Raw genomic sequence first — 17,334 nt, 5'->3', positions numbered from 1 at the left:
AGGTTAAGATCCTCTCTGGTAAGCCAGCTCGTGGGCTACACAGAATATTAGAAATGGGTTAGAACAATATGTAAGAGCTAGCCAATAAGAAACTGGACCTAGCCGGGCCAGGCAGTGTTTGAAAGAATACAGTTTCCGTGTAATTATTTCGGGCATAACCTAGCCATGCGGGCGGCGGGGTGCTGGGGACGCAGCCCTGCCGTCCCTATTTCAACAGGGTCTGGTGGGCAAAGTGGCCTATGCAGATTTATGAACAGGACAGGGGAGTCCTGGGGAGTCACTCTGCATATTCAAGCGCCCGTGGGAGGTTCCTGGGAAGAGCCAGAATCAACCGTAGTTTCCATAGTCCTTCCATAGACCTAGGGTCTTCCTCTAACTATGACAGCCAGGGTCGGGGTCCAGTGGGCCTGGTGGCTTATGGAGATGTATGCACGTGTCAGGGGGTCCTGGGGAGTCAACGTGCATATTCATGAGCCCCTGGGAGGGCCCTGAGAGGAGCCAGAGCCAACCCTAATTCCCTTAGACCTTCCATAGACCTCGGGCCTATGCATAACTCTGACAGCTGTTATGGGGGCTGGTGGGCAGAGTGTCCTGTGCAGATTTATGCACACATCAAGGGAGTCCTGGGGAGTCCCCCTGCATATTCATGAGCCACTGGGAGGGTCATGGGAGGAGCCAGAGTCTACCCTAGTTCCAGTCCACTGTTGTGTTATGCACAACTGCAACAGCCTGGGTGCGGGTCTGGGGAGCAGGATGGCCTGTACAGATGTATGCACACGTTAAGGGTCTCCTGGGGTGTCATGCTACATATTCATGAGTCCCTGGGAGGGTCCTGGGAGGAGCCAGAGCCAACCCTAATTCCCGTAGACCTTCCATACACCTCGGGCCTATGCAAAACTGTGACAGCTGGGATGGGGAGCTGTTGGGCAGAGTGGCCTATGAAGATTTATGCTCATGTCCGGGGAGGCCTGGTGAGTCACCCTGCATATTCAAGAGCCCTTGGGAGGTTCCTGGGAAGAGCCAGTGTCAACCGTATTTTCCATAGTCCTTCCATATACCTCAGGCCTTCCTGTAACTGTGACTGCCTGGGTGGCGGTCCAGTGGGCATGGTGGCATATGGAGATGTATGCACATGTCCGTGGCTTCCTGGGTGCTCCCGCTGCATATTCATGAGCCCCTGGGAGGGGCCTGGGTGGAGCCAGAATCTATCCAAGATCCAGTCCACTGTTGGGCCTATGCACAACTGCGATACCCTGGGTGCGGGTCTGGAGGGCACGACGGCCTATACAGATGTATGCACACGTTAGGGGTCTCCTGCGGAGTCAACCTGAATATTCATGAGCCCTGGGAAGGGCCTGGGAAGAGCCAGAGCCAAGCCAAATATTCATATACCTTCCATTGACCTCGGGCCTATGCACAACTGTTGACAGCTGAGATGGGGTCCTGGTGGGCAGAGTGGCCTGTGCAGATTTATGCACATGTCAGAGGAGTCTTGGGGAGTCACCCTGCATATTCAAGAGCCCTTGGGAGGTTTCTGGGAAGAGCCAGAGTCAACCGTATTTTCCATACTCCTTCCATAGACCTCGTGCTTTCCTATAACTCTGACAGCCAGGGTCGGGGTCCAGTGGGTGCTGTGGCTTATGGAGATGTATGCACATGTCAGGGGGCTCCTGGGGATTCACCCTGCATATTCAAGAGCCTTTGCCAGGTTTCCGGGAAGAGCCAGAATCAACCGTAGTTTCCATAGTCCTTTCAGAGACCTTGGGCCTTTCTATAACTGTGACAACTGGGGTGGGGTTCCAGTCGGCATGGTGGCTTATGGAAATGGATGCACATGTCAGGGGGGACATGGGGCATCACCCTGCATATTCATTAGCCCCTGGGAGGGGCCTGGGAAGAGACAGAGTCTACCCTATGTCCAGTCCATTGTTGGGACTATGCACAACTGCGACAGCCTGGGTGCGGGTCTGGGGGGATGGATGGCCTATACAGATGTATGCACACATTAGGGGTCTCCTGGGGAGTCAACCTGCATATTCAGGAGCCCCAGGGAGGTGCCAGAGAGGAGCCAGTGGCAACCCTATTTCCCATAGTCCTTCCATAGACCTCGGGCCTATGCACAACTCTGACACCTGGGATGGGGGTCTGGTGGGCTGAGTGGCCTATGCAGATTCATGCACTTGTCAGGGGACTCCTGCGGATTCACCCTGCATATTCAATCGCCCTTTTGAAGTTCCTGGGAAGAGCCAGAGTCAACCGTAATTTCCAAAGTTCTTCCATAGACCTCGGGCCTTCCTATAACTTTTACAGCCGGTGTGGGGGAACATTGGGCATGGTGGCTTATGGAGATGTATGCATATGTCAGGGGGTTCTTGGGCGTCACCCTGCATATCCATGAGCCCCTGGGAGGGGCCTGGGAGGAGCCAGAGTCTAGCCTAAGTCCAGTATACTGTTGTGCCTGTGCACAAGTTCGACAGCCTGGGTGCAGGTCTGGGGGCCAGCATGGTCTATACAGATGTATGCCTACGTTAGAGGTCTCCTGGGGAGGCAACCTGCATATTCATTAGCCTTTGGGAGGGGCCTGGGATGAGCCAGAGCCAACCCTAATTCCCATAGACCTTCCATAGACCTCGGGCCTATGCACAACTGTGACAGGTGAGATGGGGGTCTGGTGGGCAGAATGGCCTATGCAGATTCATGCGCACATCAGGGGAGTCCTGGGGAGTCACCCCGCATATTCAAGAGCCCTTGGGAGGTTCCTGGAAAGAGCCAGAGTCAACCGTAATTTCCATAGTCCTTCCATAGACCTCGGGCCTTCCTATAACCAGAGAACTCGGTTTCTCATGATCCCCGGGTCCCTGGCTCCCCACTTCCTTCCTTCCGGCCCGAACTGTCCCTCCCGCGGCTCCCGGGAGTGGGGAAACCCGAGAAAAGCATGGTACGGGGCGTGGAGAACCTCGCCTCGGACCTGCCACCGCCCCTGCCGACCCCCTCCAGGCCAACGCTGCCGCGATCGAGGGCCCGTGAGGGAGGGAGCTCTCTCGGACCGCGGACGAGAGGAGGGGGCCGAGCATGGGCTCTGTTCCTTCCTGCTCTCCCACCTGGTCTCCCTGGAACGGGGACAGGGCGATCAGGGGGCTCCCGGGGCTGTGGGAGGGAGCGGCGAACGGGGAGCCGGGACCGTGAAGGGAGGAATGAGGGAGGGGCAGACGGGGAGCCGTGCATATGTGTGCACACATCACGGGTGTGGTGGGGAGTCACCCTGCATATTCATGAGGACCTGGGAGGGACCGGGGAGGGGCCAGAGTCAACCCTAGTCTCCATAGACCTCGGGCCTATGCCCACCTGCTACATGTGGGGCTCTGCTCTGGTGGGCGGGGTGGCCTATGCAGATGTATGCACACGTCAGGGGCGTCCTGGGGAGTCAACCTGCATATTCATGAGCCCCTGGGAGGGGCCTGGGAGGATCCTGGCCTCCCTCGACCAATCAGAAAGACCTGCCAGCCACCAAGGCCTCTGGCCTGATGGTCACCCTAGCACAGATCCTCACCCTAAGGCTGACCCTGAATCTAGGACCGCCCCTAGCCTAGCCACTCCCCCACCCCTAGCACCTAACCACCACTAGCTCCTCCCCAACCCTAATCACGCCCCACCCCTAGCCCCGCCCCAACCCTAGCATCCCTGTAACCCTAGCCTGGCTGTAACCCTAAGGCTGGGTAACCCTAAGTGGCGGTCCCCAGAGGACGTGGCTAGTGCTGTGGGAGTGGCTATGGTTCAAGCCAGGCTAGGGTTCCAGCCAGGCTAAAGTTCCAGCCAGGCTAGGGATCCAACCGAGCTAAGGTTCTGGCCAGACTAGAGCTAGGGGAGTTGCTAGGGGCGGCCCGTTGACATGGGAGGGTGGTGATAGGGGTGGGGCTTTGCTAGGGGAGGGCGTGGCTATGGTTGCCAGCCACCCTAGTGTTCCAACCACACTGGGGTTCCAGCCAGGCTAGGGTTTCAGCCGGGGCTGGGACTGTGGGCGAGGCTAGGGGCGGTCCGTTACTAGTGGAGGGTGGGAACAGGTGCAGGGCATCGCCAGAAACCCGGTAGGGTCCCGGAAGACCAGGTACTGGGGTTTGGCGCATCCCGGGGTTGCCGGGTGTAATGAGCATGGAAGCAGATTCCTCTGAATGAATAAATAAAGGGGAATCTGTAGTGTAGATAGAGCAGGAAATTTATAGAATAAGAATGAATGTAACTTGGTGTAATGTAAAAGCATTTCTTCTTGTGTGGGGTATGGAAAATTACTAAGGTGAAATATTGGGAGAGCATTTGCCCGTTTGAAGGCTGCCACACCCATCTGGCCCTGCCAGATGTGGGGGGCTGCACCCAGCAACCGTGGTAACGAAATAATCTTGCCACACAAGAGGTTCCCCCACCCTTCTGTGGCCAGTCGATACTGATAACCTAGGACACCTGGTTATCGGAAGGATCAAACGAGGGGCAATTTTGAACTGGCATAAAAGAGGTGGCTGAAGCAGGGCAGTTATCTCACTTCTCACAATGGCTCTGGCACCAGGCCTCCGTGGAAAGAGAGATCCTCCTAGCCTGCCTCCCGAAAAGCAGCAATACTGAATGCCTTGCCTAAACATTTAATGCTCTGTCTCCCGAGCACAGAGTTTTGTCTCCCGAAAACAGACATTTAACACCTTGCATCCCGAATGCAAATCCTCATTCCATGAGAGTGGACATTGAAGGTCTGTCTCCCGAGAACAGACTAGATACTCTGCCTTTCAGAATGCTTTGCCATCCCGAAAGCAAAGCTTTGTTTTCTGAGCAGACAGAACGCTTTGCCATCCCGAGAGCAAAGCTTCATCTTCGAGAGTGGAGAACTAAAAGCCTTGTCTCCCGAGACTCGGTCGCCCAAAAGCCGAGTCCAAGGCACTACCAGATACCAGCCTGGAACATCAGGACCTTATCTCCCGAGTGCAGACTACAGGGTCAAGAGTCAATCTTCGCTACCCAGCCCCCAGTGCGGACAAGAGCCCAGCCTGAAAAAATTCAAAAAAGCCCTTTTTAAGTCAGGGAATATCAGGTCGTATGATGCTATTTCATGTGTGTATAAGATGTTAAGAGAAGAGCATAGATGTGTTAATACATATGTTAATGTGTGAAATGTTAAGAGATATTTTATGGATAATTGATCAGAGTAGGAAATAATGGATAAGCTAAGGTTAAGGAGTGTTTTATAGATAATTAATGGATAAGTTGTATTAAGGTTATAGATAATTAATGGATAACTTGTATTAAGGTTATAGATAAGTAACGGCTGAGTTGTATTAAGGTTAAGATAAGTTAGATTAAGGTTATGAATTGGTTTTATGTATTAGGTTTAGTAGGATTGATAATTGTGATATTGAATTCCCTGTGTGTTGCCCATTATCAATCCCCCATGCCTACTGAGATTGTAACCCCCATTGATGCATTGGATATTGAAGTTGCTAGTAAAGAATCATCATAAAATCAATTCTCTTGCTTGGTCTGGTTACTCATCACTCTCTGGGGAGAAGGGCACAGAGTCCTCATAGATATTACTCGAAAAGAACCTGGAGCTGAAGTCCCCCAGCTCGTAACACCTGGGGTCCGGTTTTGGGGCGTGGCCGCTTCAGGGGCGGGGCAGGGGTCACCCCTTTGCCAGCGGAGGGATACCCGTTGCCGAGGGCGTGGCCAGTCCTCGGGTCCCCAGCCCCTGGTTCACGGACCGGGGTCTCTGTGGCTCCTGGTGACTGCCAGCAACTGCCAGAGCCCGCTCGTGGGCGTTGAAAGTGGCTGGGGGGCCGGAGGCGGGGCGTGGGTTTCCCATGCGGCACATCCGCGCCCGTGGGCGCCCCTACAAGTCGCAGGGGGCGGCCGCGCTGCTCCGTGGGACTCCCCGGGGCTCGGGGTGCTGGTTCGTGTGTTGGACTACGTCTCCCATGATTCCCGGCGGCGGTCATCTTGCCCATAGTCCGTGAATGGGCCGAGTGAACCAGAGAACTCTGTTTCCCATGATCCCCCAATCCCTGTCTTCCTCGCTTCCTTCCTTCCAGCCTGGACCGCACCTCCGGCGGCTCCCGGGAGTGAGGAAAACTGAGAAAAGCAGGGTACAGGGCGGGGAGACCCCCGCCGCAGACAAGGGACCGCCTCCGCCACCTGCCTCCCCGCCCCCGCCACCGTGATCGAGGGCCTGTTAGGGAAGGAGCCGGCTCGGCCGCGGGTGCGGTCGTAGGGGGTGTAGCCTGGTATCTATTTCTTACTGCTCTCCCTGCTGGTCTCCCGGGAACGGGGATGGGGCGATCGGGGGCTCCAGGAGCCACGGGAGGGAGCTTGGAACGGGGAGCCGGGACCGCGGAGGGAGAAGTGAGGGAGGGGGAGCCGGGTGCCGTGCAGATGTGTGCACACATCAGGGGTATGGTGGGGAGTCACCCTGCATATTCATGAGCGTCTGGGAGGGGCCTGGGAGGGGCCAGAGTCAACCCTAGTCTCCACAGATCTCAGGCCTATGCCCACCTGCTACATATGAGGGCTCTGCTCTGGTGGGCGGGGTGGCCTATGCAGATGTATGCACACGTCAGGGGCGTCCTGGGGAGTCAACTTGCCTATTCATGAGCCACTGGGAGGGGCCTGGGGGGAATCCAGGCCTCCCACGACCCATCAGAAAGACCGGTCTGAGGTTACCAGCCACACAGGCCTCGGGCCTGATGGTCACCCTAGCACAGGTCCTGACCCTAAGGCTGAGCCTGACCCTAGGACCCGCCCCTAGCCTAGCCACTCCCCAACCCCTAGCACCTAACCACCCCTAGCTCCTCCCCAACCCTAGACAAGCCCAACCCCCACCCACGCCCCAACCCTAGCATCCCTGTAACCCTAGCCTGGCTGTAACCCTAAGGCCTGGGTAAACCAAAAAGAGGTACCCAGAGGGCGTGGCTAGTGCTCTGGGAGTGGCTGTGGGTGGAGTTGGCAGGGGAGGGCGGGGATAGGGGTGGGGCGTTGCTCGGGGTGGGAATGGCTAGGTTTCCAGGCAGGCTAGTGTTCCAGCCAGGCTAGGGATCCGACCTAGCTAAGGTTCTGGCCAGACTAGAGCTGGGGGAGTGGCTAGGGGCGGCCCGTTGTCATGGGAGGGTAGTGATAGGGGTGGGGCGTTGCTAGGGGAGGGCGTGGCTAGGGTTATATCCACCCTAGTGTTCCAGCCACCCTGGGGTTCCAGCCAGGCTAGGGTTTCAGCCGGGACTGGGGTTGTGAGCATGACTAGGTGCGTTCCATCACTAGGGGAGGGGTGGGACGGGTGCAGGGCATCGCCAGAAGCCCGGTAGGAGCCCGGGAGACCAGGCACTGTGCTAAGGCGCATCCCGGGGCGGCCGGGGGGAGGGGGGGCGGTTTTGGGGCGTGGCCACTTCAGGGCCGGGGCTGGGGTCGCCCCTTTGCCAGCGGAGGGATGCCCAATGCTGGGGGCGCGGCCAGGGTCCGCGTCCCCGGCCCCCGCTTCTCGGACCGGGGTCTCTGTGGCTCTTGGTGACTGCCAGCAACTACCAGAGTCCGCTCGTGGGCGCTGAAAGCGGCTGGGGGGCCGAAGGCGGGGTGTGGGTTTTCCACGTGGCACGTCCGCCACTGTGGGCGACCCCCGGGTAGCGGGAGGGCGGCCGCGCTGCTCCCCGGGGCTCCCAGAGGCTCAGGGTGCAGGTTCCAGGTGTTGGAATACATCTCCCATGATTCCCGGCGGCGGCCATCTTGCCCGTAGTCAGTGAATGGGCCAAGGGAACCAGAGAATTCGGTTTCCCATGATCCCCGGGTCCCTGTCTTCCCCGCTTCCTTCCTTCCAGCCCAGACCGCACCTCCGGTGGCTCCCGGCAGTGGGGAAAGCCGAGAAAAGCGGGGTACGGGCCGGGGAGACACCCGCCACGGACCCGAGACTGCCCCCGCCGCCCGCCTCCCCGCCTCCGCCACTGCGATTGAGAGCCCGCGAGGGAGGGAGCCGGCTTGGACCGTGGGGCGGGCGGAGGGGGCAGAGCCTGGGCTCTTTCCTTCCTGCTCTCCCAGCTGGTCTCCCGGGAACAGGGACGGGGCGATTGGGGGGCTCCCGGGGCCGCGGGAGGGAGCGGGGAACGGGGAGCCGGGACCGTGAAGGGAGGAGTGAGGTAGGGGGAGCCGGGAGCTGTGCAGATGTGTGCAAACATCAGGGGTGTGGTGGGGAGTCACCCTGCATATTCATGAGGACCTGGGAGGGGCCAGAGTCAACCCTAGTCTCCATAGACCTCGGGCCTATGCCCACCTGCTACATGTGGGGCTCTGCTCTGGTGGGCGGGGTGGCCTATGCAGATGTATGCACACGTCAGGGGCGTCCTGGGGAGTCAACTTGCCTATTCATGAGCCACTGGGAGGGGCCTGGGGGGAATCCAGGCCTCCCACGACCCATCAGAAAGACCGGTCTGAGGTTACCAGCCACACAGGCCTCGGGCCTGATGGTCACCCTAGCACAGGTCCTGACCCTAAGGCTGAGCCTGACCCTAGGACCCGCCCCTAGCCTAGCCACTCCCCAACCCCTAGCACCTAACCACCCCTAGCTCCTCCCCAACCCTAGACAAGCCCAACCCCCACCCACGCCCCAACCCTAGCATCCCTGTAACCCTAGCCTGGCTGTAACCCTAAGGCCTGGGTAAACCAAAAAGAGGTACCCAGAGGGCGTGGCTAGTGCTCTGGGAGTGGCTGTGGGTGGAGTTGGCAGGGGAGGGCGGGGATAGGGGTGGGGCGTTGCTCGGGGTGGGAATGGCTAGGTTTCCAGGCAGGCTAGTGTTCCAGCCAGGCTAGGGATCCGACCTAGCTAAGGTTCTGGCCAGACTAGAGCTGGGGGAGTGGCTAGGGGCGGCCCGTTGTCATGGGAGGGTAGTGATAGGGGTGGGGCGTTGCTAGGGGAGGGCGTGGCTAGGGTTATATCCACCCTAGTGTTCCAGCCACCCTGGGGTTCCAGCCAGGCTAGGGTTTCAGCCGGGACTGGGGTTGTGAGCATGACTAGGTGCGTTCCATCACTAGGGGAGGGGTGGGACGGGTGCAGGGCATCGCCAGAAGCCCGGTAGGAGCCCGGGAGACCAGGCACTGTGCTAAGGCGCATCCCGGGGCGGCCGGGGGGAGGGGGGGCGGTTTTGGGGCGTGGCCACTTCAGGGCCGGGGCTGGGGTCGCCCCTTTGCCAGCGGAGGGATGCCCAATGCTGGGGGCGCGGCCAGGGTCCGCGTCCCCGGCCCCCGCTTCTCGGACCGGGGTCTCTGTGGCTCTTGGTGACTGCCAGCAACTACCAGAGTCCGCTCGTGGGCGCTGAAAGCGGCTGGGGGGCCGAAGGCGGGGTGTGGGTTTTCCACGTGGCACGTCCGCCACTGTGGGCGACCCCCGGGTAGCGGGAGGGCGGCCGCGCTGCTCCCCGGGGCTCCCAGAGGCTCAGGGTGCAGGTTCCAGGTGTTGGAATACATCTCCCATGATTCCCGGCGGCGGCCATCTTGCCCGTAGTCAGTGAATGGGCCAAGGGAACCAGAGAATTCGGTTTCCCATGATCCCCGGGTCCCTGTCTTCCCCGCTTCCTTCCTTCCAGCCCAGACCGCACCTCCGGTGGCTCCCGGCAGTGGGGAAAGCCGAGAAAAGCGGGGTACGGGCCGGGGAGACACCCGCCACGGACCCGAGACTGCCCCCGCCGCCCGCCTCCCCGCCTCCGCCACTGCGATTGAGAGCCCGCGAGGGAGGGAGCCGGCTTGGACCGTGGGGCGGGCGGAGGGGGCAGAGCCTGGGCTCTTTCCTTCCTGCTCTCCCAGCTGGTCTCCCGGGAACAGGGACGGGGCGATTGGGGGGCTCCCGGGGCCGCGGGAGGGAGCGGGGAACGGGGAGCCGGGACCGTGAAGGGAGGAGTGAGGTAGGGGGAGCCGGGAGCTGTGCAGATGTGTGCAAACATCAGGGGTGTGGTGGGGAGTCACCCTGCATATTCATGAGGACCTGGGAGGGGCCAGAGTCAACCCTAGTCTCCATAGACCTCGGGCCTATGCCCACCTGCTACATGTGGGGCTCTGCTCTGGTGGGCGGGGTGGCCTATGCAGATGTATGCACACGTCAGGGGCGTCCTGGGGAGTCAACTTGCCTATTCATGAGCCACTGGGAGGGGCCTGGGGGGAATCCAGGCCTCCCACGACCCATCAGAAAGACCGGTCTGAGGTTACCAGCCACACAGGCCTCGGGCCTGATGGTCACCCTAGCACAGGTCCTGACCCTAAGGCTGAGCCTGACCCTAGGACCCGCCCCTAGCCTAGCCACTCCCCAACCCCTAGCACCTAACCACCCCTAGCTCCTCCCCAACCCTAGACAAGCCCAACCCCCACCCACGCCCCAACCCTAGCATCCCTGTAACCCTAGCCTGGCTGTAACCCTAAGGCCTGGGTAAACCAAAAAGAGGTACCCAGAGGGCGTGGCTAGTGCTCTGGGAGTGGCTGTGGGTGGAGTTGGCAGGGGAGGGCGGGGATAGGGGTGGGGCGTTGCTCGGGGTGGGAATGGCTAGGTTTCCAGGCAGGCTAGTGTTCCAGCCAGGCTAGGGATCCGACCTAGCTAAGGTTCTGGCCAGACTAGAGCTGGGGGAGTGGCTAGGGGCGGCCCGTTGTCATGGGAGGGTAGTGATAGGGGTGGGGCGTTGCTAGGGGAGGGCGTGGCTAGGGTTATATCCACCCTAGTGTTCCAGCCACCCTGGGGTTCCAGCCAGGCTAGGGTTTCAGCCGGGACTGGGGTTGTGAGCATGACTAGGTGCGTTCCATCACTAGGGGAGGGGTGGGACGGGTGCAGGGCATCGCCAGAAGCCCGGTAGGAGCCCGGGAGACCAGGCACTGTGCTAAGGCGCATCCCGGGGCGGCCGGGGGGAGGGGGGGCGGTTTTGGGGCGTGGCCACTTCAGGGCCGGGGCTGGGGTCGCCCCTTTGCCAGCGGAGGGATGCCCAATGCTGGGGGCGCGGCCAGGGTCCGCGTCCCCGGCCCCCGCTTCTCGGACCGGGGTCTCTGTGGCTCTTGGTGACTGCCAGCAACTACCAGAGTCCGCTCGTGGGCGCTGAAAGCGGCTGGGGGGCCGAAGGCGGGGTGTGGGTTTTCCACGTGGCACGTCCGCCACTGTGGGCGACCCCCGGGTAGCGGGAGGGCGGCCGCGCTGCTCCCCGGGGCTCCCAGAGGCTCAGGGTGCAGGTTCCAGGTGTTGGAATACATCTCCCATGATTCCCGGCGGCGGCCATCTTGCCCGTAGTCAGTGAATGGGCCAAGGGAACCAGAGAATTCGGTTTCCCATGATCCCCGGGTCCCTGTCTTCCCCGCTTCCTTCCTTCCAGCCCAGACCGCACCTCCGGTGGCTCCCGGCAGTGGGGAAAGCCGAGAAAAGCGGGGTACGGGCCGGGGAGACACCCGCCACGGACCCGAGACTGCCCCCGCCGCCCGCCTCCCCGCCTCCGCCACTGCGATTGAGAGCCCGCGAGGGAGGGAGCCGGCTTGGACCGTGGGGCGGGCGGAGGGGGCAGAGCCTGGGCTCTTTCCTTCCTGCTCTCCCAGCTGGTCTCCCGGGAACAGGGACGGGGCGATTGGGGGGCTCCCGGGGCCGCGGGAGGGAGCGGGGAACGGGGAGCCGGGACCGTGAAGGGAGGAGTGAGGTAGGGGGAGCCGGGAGCTGTGCAGATGTGTGCAAACATCAGGGGTGTGGTGGGGAGTCACCCTGCATATTCATGAGGACCTGGGAGGGGCCAGAGTCAACCCTAGTCTCCATAGACCTCGGGCCTATGCCCACCTGCTACATGTGGGGCTCTGCTCTGGTGGGCGGGGTGGCCTATGCAGATGTATGCACACGTCAGGGGCGTCCTGGGGAGTCAACCTGCATATTCATGAGCCCCTGGGAGACCAATCAGAAAGACTGGTCCAAGGCTGCCAGCCACCAAGGCCTTGGCCCTGATGGTCACCCTAGCACCCGGTCCTGACCCTAAGGCTGACCCTGACCCTAGGACCACCTCTAGCCCTAACCACTTCCCCACCCCTAACTCTTCCCCAACCCTATACACGCCCCACCACTAGCCACGCCCCCACCCTAGCCATGCCCCAACCCTAGCATCCCTGTAACCCTAGCCTGGCCATAACCCTAAGGCCAGGGTAACAATAAGGTGCGGTCCTCAGAGGGCTTGGCTAGTGCTGTGGGAGTGGGTGGGGGTGGAGTTGCCAGGGGAGGGCGGGGATAGGGGTGGGGCGTTGCTAGGGGTGGGAGTGGCTAGGGTTCCAGCCAGGCTAGGGATCTGAAGCCATTTATGCAGTTCTTCCATCGGAAGAGCAATTTGTAAAATTTCAGCATAAAATCCTTTAAGGGATTTTTAGCTATAACATTAGCAAAATACAGTTATGTGAATTGTAGCAATGATCATCTGGGGAAAGATTATTGTTTTTGCCTTTGAATTGAGCAAATGCAATTGTCCAGGAATCAATCTTACAATTATCAATGAATCTATTGTTTAGTATAAGAAACATTGATCATAGTCTGTTGAAATAAGAGCGGCGGGGCTGCGTCCCCAACACCCCGGCCGCTTGGCTAGCTCATGACCGAAATAACAACACACAAACTGTATTCATTTAAGAACTGCTTGGCCCATGAACTCTAGCCCTTACAGGCTAATTCTAGCACCTGGACTAGCCCATTTCTAGTAATGTGTGTAAGCACCCCAAGGTGCGCTTACCGGGAAGATTCTAGCCTAAATCCATCGTGGATTGGAGCTGCCTGGGAGAGCAGAGCATGGCGTCTCCGGTCCCTCTGGAAGCAGAGCAGAGTCTGACCTCACTTCCTCTTCCGCCCAGAATTCTATTCTGTTTACTCCTCCCACCAATGCTTTAACCTATGAGGCCAAGCAGTGTGTTTATTACTTAACCAATGAAATCAACAGATTGATATATGACACTCCCACATCAATAGTCAATATTCTGTCAAACCATAAGCAAATATCTTTTAGCAGCTGTTGCTCCTTCCTCAGCATTCAAATAATTCAAAGAGAGCATAATAACATACAGTATCAAGATTCTCTGTGTATTTTCCATCTTTCTGTGCCTTTATTTTAACCTCTATTTCTTTTATTTTTAACTTTTGGCTTTTTGAGACAGGTTCTCTGTATATCTTTGTCCTGGAATTCCCCCTGTAAACCAGGCTATATTTGAACTCACAGAGATCTGTCTGTCTCTGCCTCCCAGGCTACTCTCTTTTCTTTTTACTTTTCCTTTTTTTTTTTTTTTGAAAACTTTAATCTTTATGGAGAAATTTTTTGCCATAACTCTATGGTGTTTTAAGGTCTTTGCCAGCAAGTAAGCTGTAATGCTGTGTCCATAAACAACAGTCAAAAGCTCCTATGGCGTTTTCTTGTCTGGAAGCAAGCTGCAACAATGTATCCATAGCTCCAGAGTCCAGACTGCCTACTTGAAAGAGTCAGAGTTTTCCCTGGCAGGAAGGCCCAGAAAACCGGCATTTTAAAATAGCCAGCTTTTTTCCTGGTAAGGCTGAAAACAAAAATGCTTTACTCTAGTCTTTTCAAGCTTTATCCATCTCCATAAATTTCTATGTCCTGAGGCAAATCCCGGTGTTTGCAGCTTTGCAGATCCTCAGTGCTGCTTGGCTGTGGAGCCGCTTAGAGCTCCTTGGCCTTGGAGCCGCAGCTGCTCACATTCCATTGCAAACTCCGGAGGCCTCGGTAATTCGAACCAAATGAATATACCTCCTTTTCTTAGCGTACCTTGTTTAGTGACAAGATTTCAGCTCTCTACCAAGCCTATCCCAGGATGACACATTAAGATTGCCAGAGACGGCAAACCAAGAAGCAACTGTGTCATTCTCAGCTTTCCAAAGCGCTCCGTAACAGCTTGTTAAGAGCCAGAAAAAATCAGGTGTGATGCTGAAGCACCCATTCTAAAATCCTATTCTTTTTTTTAGTTTCATTTTAAAACCGTCCACTTTGATCGTGGCTCTGACTTTAAACCGTCCACTTTGGTCGCGGCCCTATTACCCCCACTTCTTCTACCGGCGAGAGCGGAAAACCCACTTTTGTCATGGATCCCCAGCCTTACCTGGGGACTGTCTGGTGCACACCCTGACGGGCCACCATCTGTCCTGCGACACCGGAGCTCTTCTCATGATCTCACCACTCCATGTGTCGGGTTCTGAATCCTCTTTGGCCCCTCACTCGGTACCAAAGCTTGTCCCAGTGTCCCGGGTTTCGGCACCAGTTGCGGCAAACTCCCTGACCAGCAGGAAGGAACAGCCACCAGACGAGGATTCTTCCCAAATCACGCTTTATTGGAGCCTCTTGGTTATAGGGAGAGCAGAAAGCGAGGGGGCCCCGAGCTCTGAGCTGTAGCTGCTTATATAGGGAGTCTGCCTAGCAACCTTTGATACTTTGATACTTTAACTGCTTTTCTGGAGACCCATTGCCAGAAAGAAAGCAGGGGAACATCCTTGTCAATTACAGACCACAAGGAAGTTCCCCTGCTGGTCAGGGGGAGTGTGGGCAGCTAGATCACAACAACTCACCCTGTTTTCTGGTGGAAGAATTAATACCTTAATATGGAGTTATTTATCAAGCGAGGCCAGGGCCAAATGCCATCTTGTAATGGCAGCCATTCAAATCAGCTCCCAGCACCCAGGTAACCAACCCTAAGGGTCGGGTTCCAGAGGGTGTGGCTAGTGCTGTGGGAGTGGCTATGGGTGGAGTTGCCAGGGGAGGGCGGGGATAGGAGTGGGGCTTTGCTAAAGGAGGGAGTGGCTAGGGTTCCAGCCAGGCTAGGGTTCCAGCCAGGCTTGGGTTCCGGCCAGACTAGTGTTCTGGCCAGGCTAGAGCTGGGGGCGTGGCTAGGGGCGGCCCGTTGCCATAGGAGGGCGGTGATAGGGGTGGCGCTTTGCTAGGGGAGGGCGTGGCTAAGGTTACAGCCACCCTAGTGTTCCAGCCTCCCTGGGGTTCCAGCCAGGCTAGGGTTTCAGCCAGGGCTGGGGATATGGGTGTGGCTAGGGGCGGTCCGTCGCTAGGGGTGGGTGGGGACGGGTGCGGGGCATCGACAGAAGCCCGTTAGGGGCCCGGGAGACCTGGCACTTGGGCTCATCGCGTCCCGTGGCGGCCTAGGTGCAGGTTTTGTGGTGTGGCCGCTTCAGGGGTGGGGCTAGGGTCGCCCCCTTGCCAGTGGAGGGCTGCTCGTTACCGGGGGCACTGCCACGGCCCACGTCCTCGGCCCCCGGGTCTCGGACCGGGGATTCTGTGGCTCTTTGTGACTGCCAGCAACTGCCAGAGCAACTCGTGGGCGCTGATCGCGACTGGGTGGCTGCAGGCGGGGCGTGGGTTTCCCACGCGGCGCGTCCGCGCCTGTGGGCGCCCACACTGGTTGCGGGTAGGTGGCCGCACTGCTCCCCAGGGCTCCCTGGGGCTCGGGGTGCCGGTTCCCGGTGTTGGACTACGTCTCCCATGATTCCAGGCCGCAGTACCTGTAGTCCGTGAATGGGTCGAGGAACCAGATAACTCTGTTTCCCATGTTCCCCGGGCCCCTGGCTTCCCCGATTCCTTCTTTCCGGCCCGAACCGCGCCTTCGGCGGCTCCTGAGAATGTGAAAATCCAAGAAAAGAGGGCTACGAGGCGGGGAGTCCCCCGCGGCGGACCGACGACCGCCTCCGCCGCTCACCTCCCCACCCCCGCGATCTAGGGCCCGTGAGAGAGGGAGCCGGCTTGGACCGCGGGGCGGCCGGAGGGGGTGGAGCCTGAGCCCTGTTTTTTCCTGTTCTCCCAGCAGGTCTCCTGGGAACGGGGACGGGGTGATCCGGGGCTCCCAGGGCCGCAGGAGGGAGCGGGGGAACGGGGAGCGGGGACCGTGGAGGGAGGAGGGAGAGAGGGGGAGCCGGGGAGCTGTGCAGATGTATGCACACGTCAGGGGTGGGGTGGGGTGGGGAGTCACCCTGCATATTCATGAGCGCCTGGGAGGGGCCAGAGTCAACCCTAGTCTCCATAGCCCTCGGGGCTATGTGGGGCTCTGCTCTGGTGGGCGGGTTGGCCTATGCAGATGTATGCATACGTCAAGGAGTCCTGGGGAGTCACCCTGCATATTAAAGAGCCCCTGGGAGGGGCCTCGGAGGATCCAGGCCTCCCTCGACCAATCAGAAATCCCGGTCCTAGCCTGCCAGCCACTCAGGCCTCGGCCCTGAATGTCACCCTAGCACCGGTCCTGACCCTAAGGGTGGCCCTGACCCTAGAACCGCCCCTAGCCCTAGCCATTGTCCCACCCCTAGCACCTCCCAAACCCTAGCTCCTCCCCAACCCTAGCCATGCCCCATCCCTAGCCACGCCCCAACCCTAGCCTGACTGTAACCCTAAGGCCTGTGTAACCCTAAGGGACGGTCCCCAGAGGTCGTGGCTAGTGCTGTGTGAGTGGCTGGGGGTGCAGTTGCCAGGGGAGGGCGGGGGGTAGGGGTGGGGCGTTGCTAGGGGTGGGAGTGGCTAGGGTTCCGGCCCGGCTAGGGTTCTGGCTTTCCCGCTTCCTTCCAGCCCGGATCGCGCCTCCGGCGGCTCCCGGGAGTGGGGAAAGCCTAGAAAAGTTGGGTACGGTGCGGGAAGACCCCGCCGCGGTCTCGCGACCACCCCCGCCGCCCGCCTCCCCGCCCCCACCGCCGCGATCGAGGGCCCGTGATGGAGGGAGCCGGCTGGGACCGCGGGGCGGGCGGAGGGGGCGGAGCCTGGGCTCTGTTCCTTCCTTCTCTCCCAGCTGGTCTCCCGGGAACGGGGACCGGGTGATCTGGGGGCTTCCGGGGCCGCGGGAGGGAGCAGGGGAACAGGGAGCGGGGACTGTGGAGGGAGGAGTGAGGGAGGGGGGAGCCGGAGAGCGATGCAGATGTGTGCACACGTTAGGGGTGTGGTGGGGAGTCACCCTGCATATTCATGAGCGCCTCGGAGGGGTCTGGGAGGGGCCAGAGTCAACCCTAGTCTCCATAGACCTTGGGCCTATGCCCAACTGGTACGTGTGGGGCTCTGCTCTGGTGGGCGGGGTGACTTATACAGATGTATGCACATGTCAGGGGGGTCCTTGGGAGTCACCCTGCATGTTCATGAGCTTCTGGGAGGGGCCTGGGGGGGGATCCAGGCCTCCCTCGACCAATCAGAAAGCCCGGTCCTAGCCTGCCAGCCACCCAGGCCTCGGCCCTGATGGTCACCCTAGCATCGGTCCAAACCCTGAGGCTTACCCTGACCCTAGGACCACCCCTAGCCCTAGCCACTCCCCCACCCCTAGCACCTCCTCACCACTAGCTCCTCTCCAACCCTA

At 59.4% G+C, this 17,334-nt stretch overlaps 1 protein-coding gene across 3 annotated transcripts in view; it reads left to right on the top strand.

The window, feature by feature from the left end:
- The first annotated feature begins 14,774 nt into the window (after positions 1–14,774).
- LOC126495719 (kinetochore protein NDC80 homolog) overlaps positions 14,775–17,334 on the top strand; it is a 33,511-nt gene continuing 30,951 nt past the window's right edge. The window contains exon 1 of one of the 3 annotated variants that reach the window (XM_050133318.1): positions 14,775–15,417. The gene's annotated coding sequence lies outside the window, so the exon portion shown is untranslated. Of the gene's footprint in view, positions 15,418–15,982; positions 16,442–17,334 lie in introns of those variants that run through there. The other 2 variants (XM_050133315.1, XM_050133316.1) reach the window with 2 other exon arrangements.

Source organism: Alexandromys fortis, unplaced genomic scaffold (genome assembly GCF_014885135.2).
Source record: "Alexandromys fortis isolate MF-2015 unplaced genomic scaffold, M_Fortis_MF-2015_v1.1 scaffold_555, whole genome shotgun sequence".
Classification (NCBI taxonomy): domain Eukaryota; kingdom Metazoa; phylum Chordata; class Mammalia; order Rodentia; family Cricetidae; genus Alexandromys; species Alexandromys fortis.
This window is presented reverse-complemented; position numbering and strand designations above follow the sequence as displayed.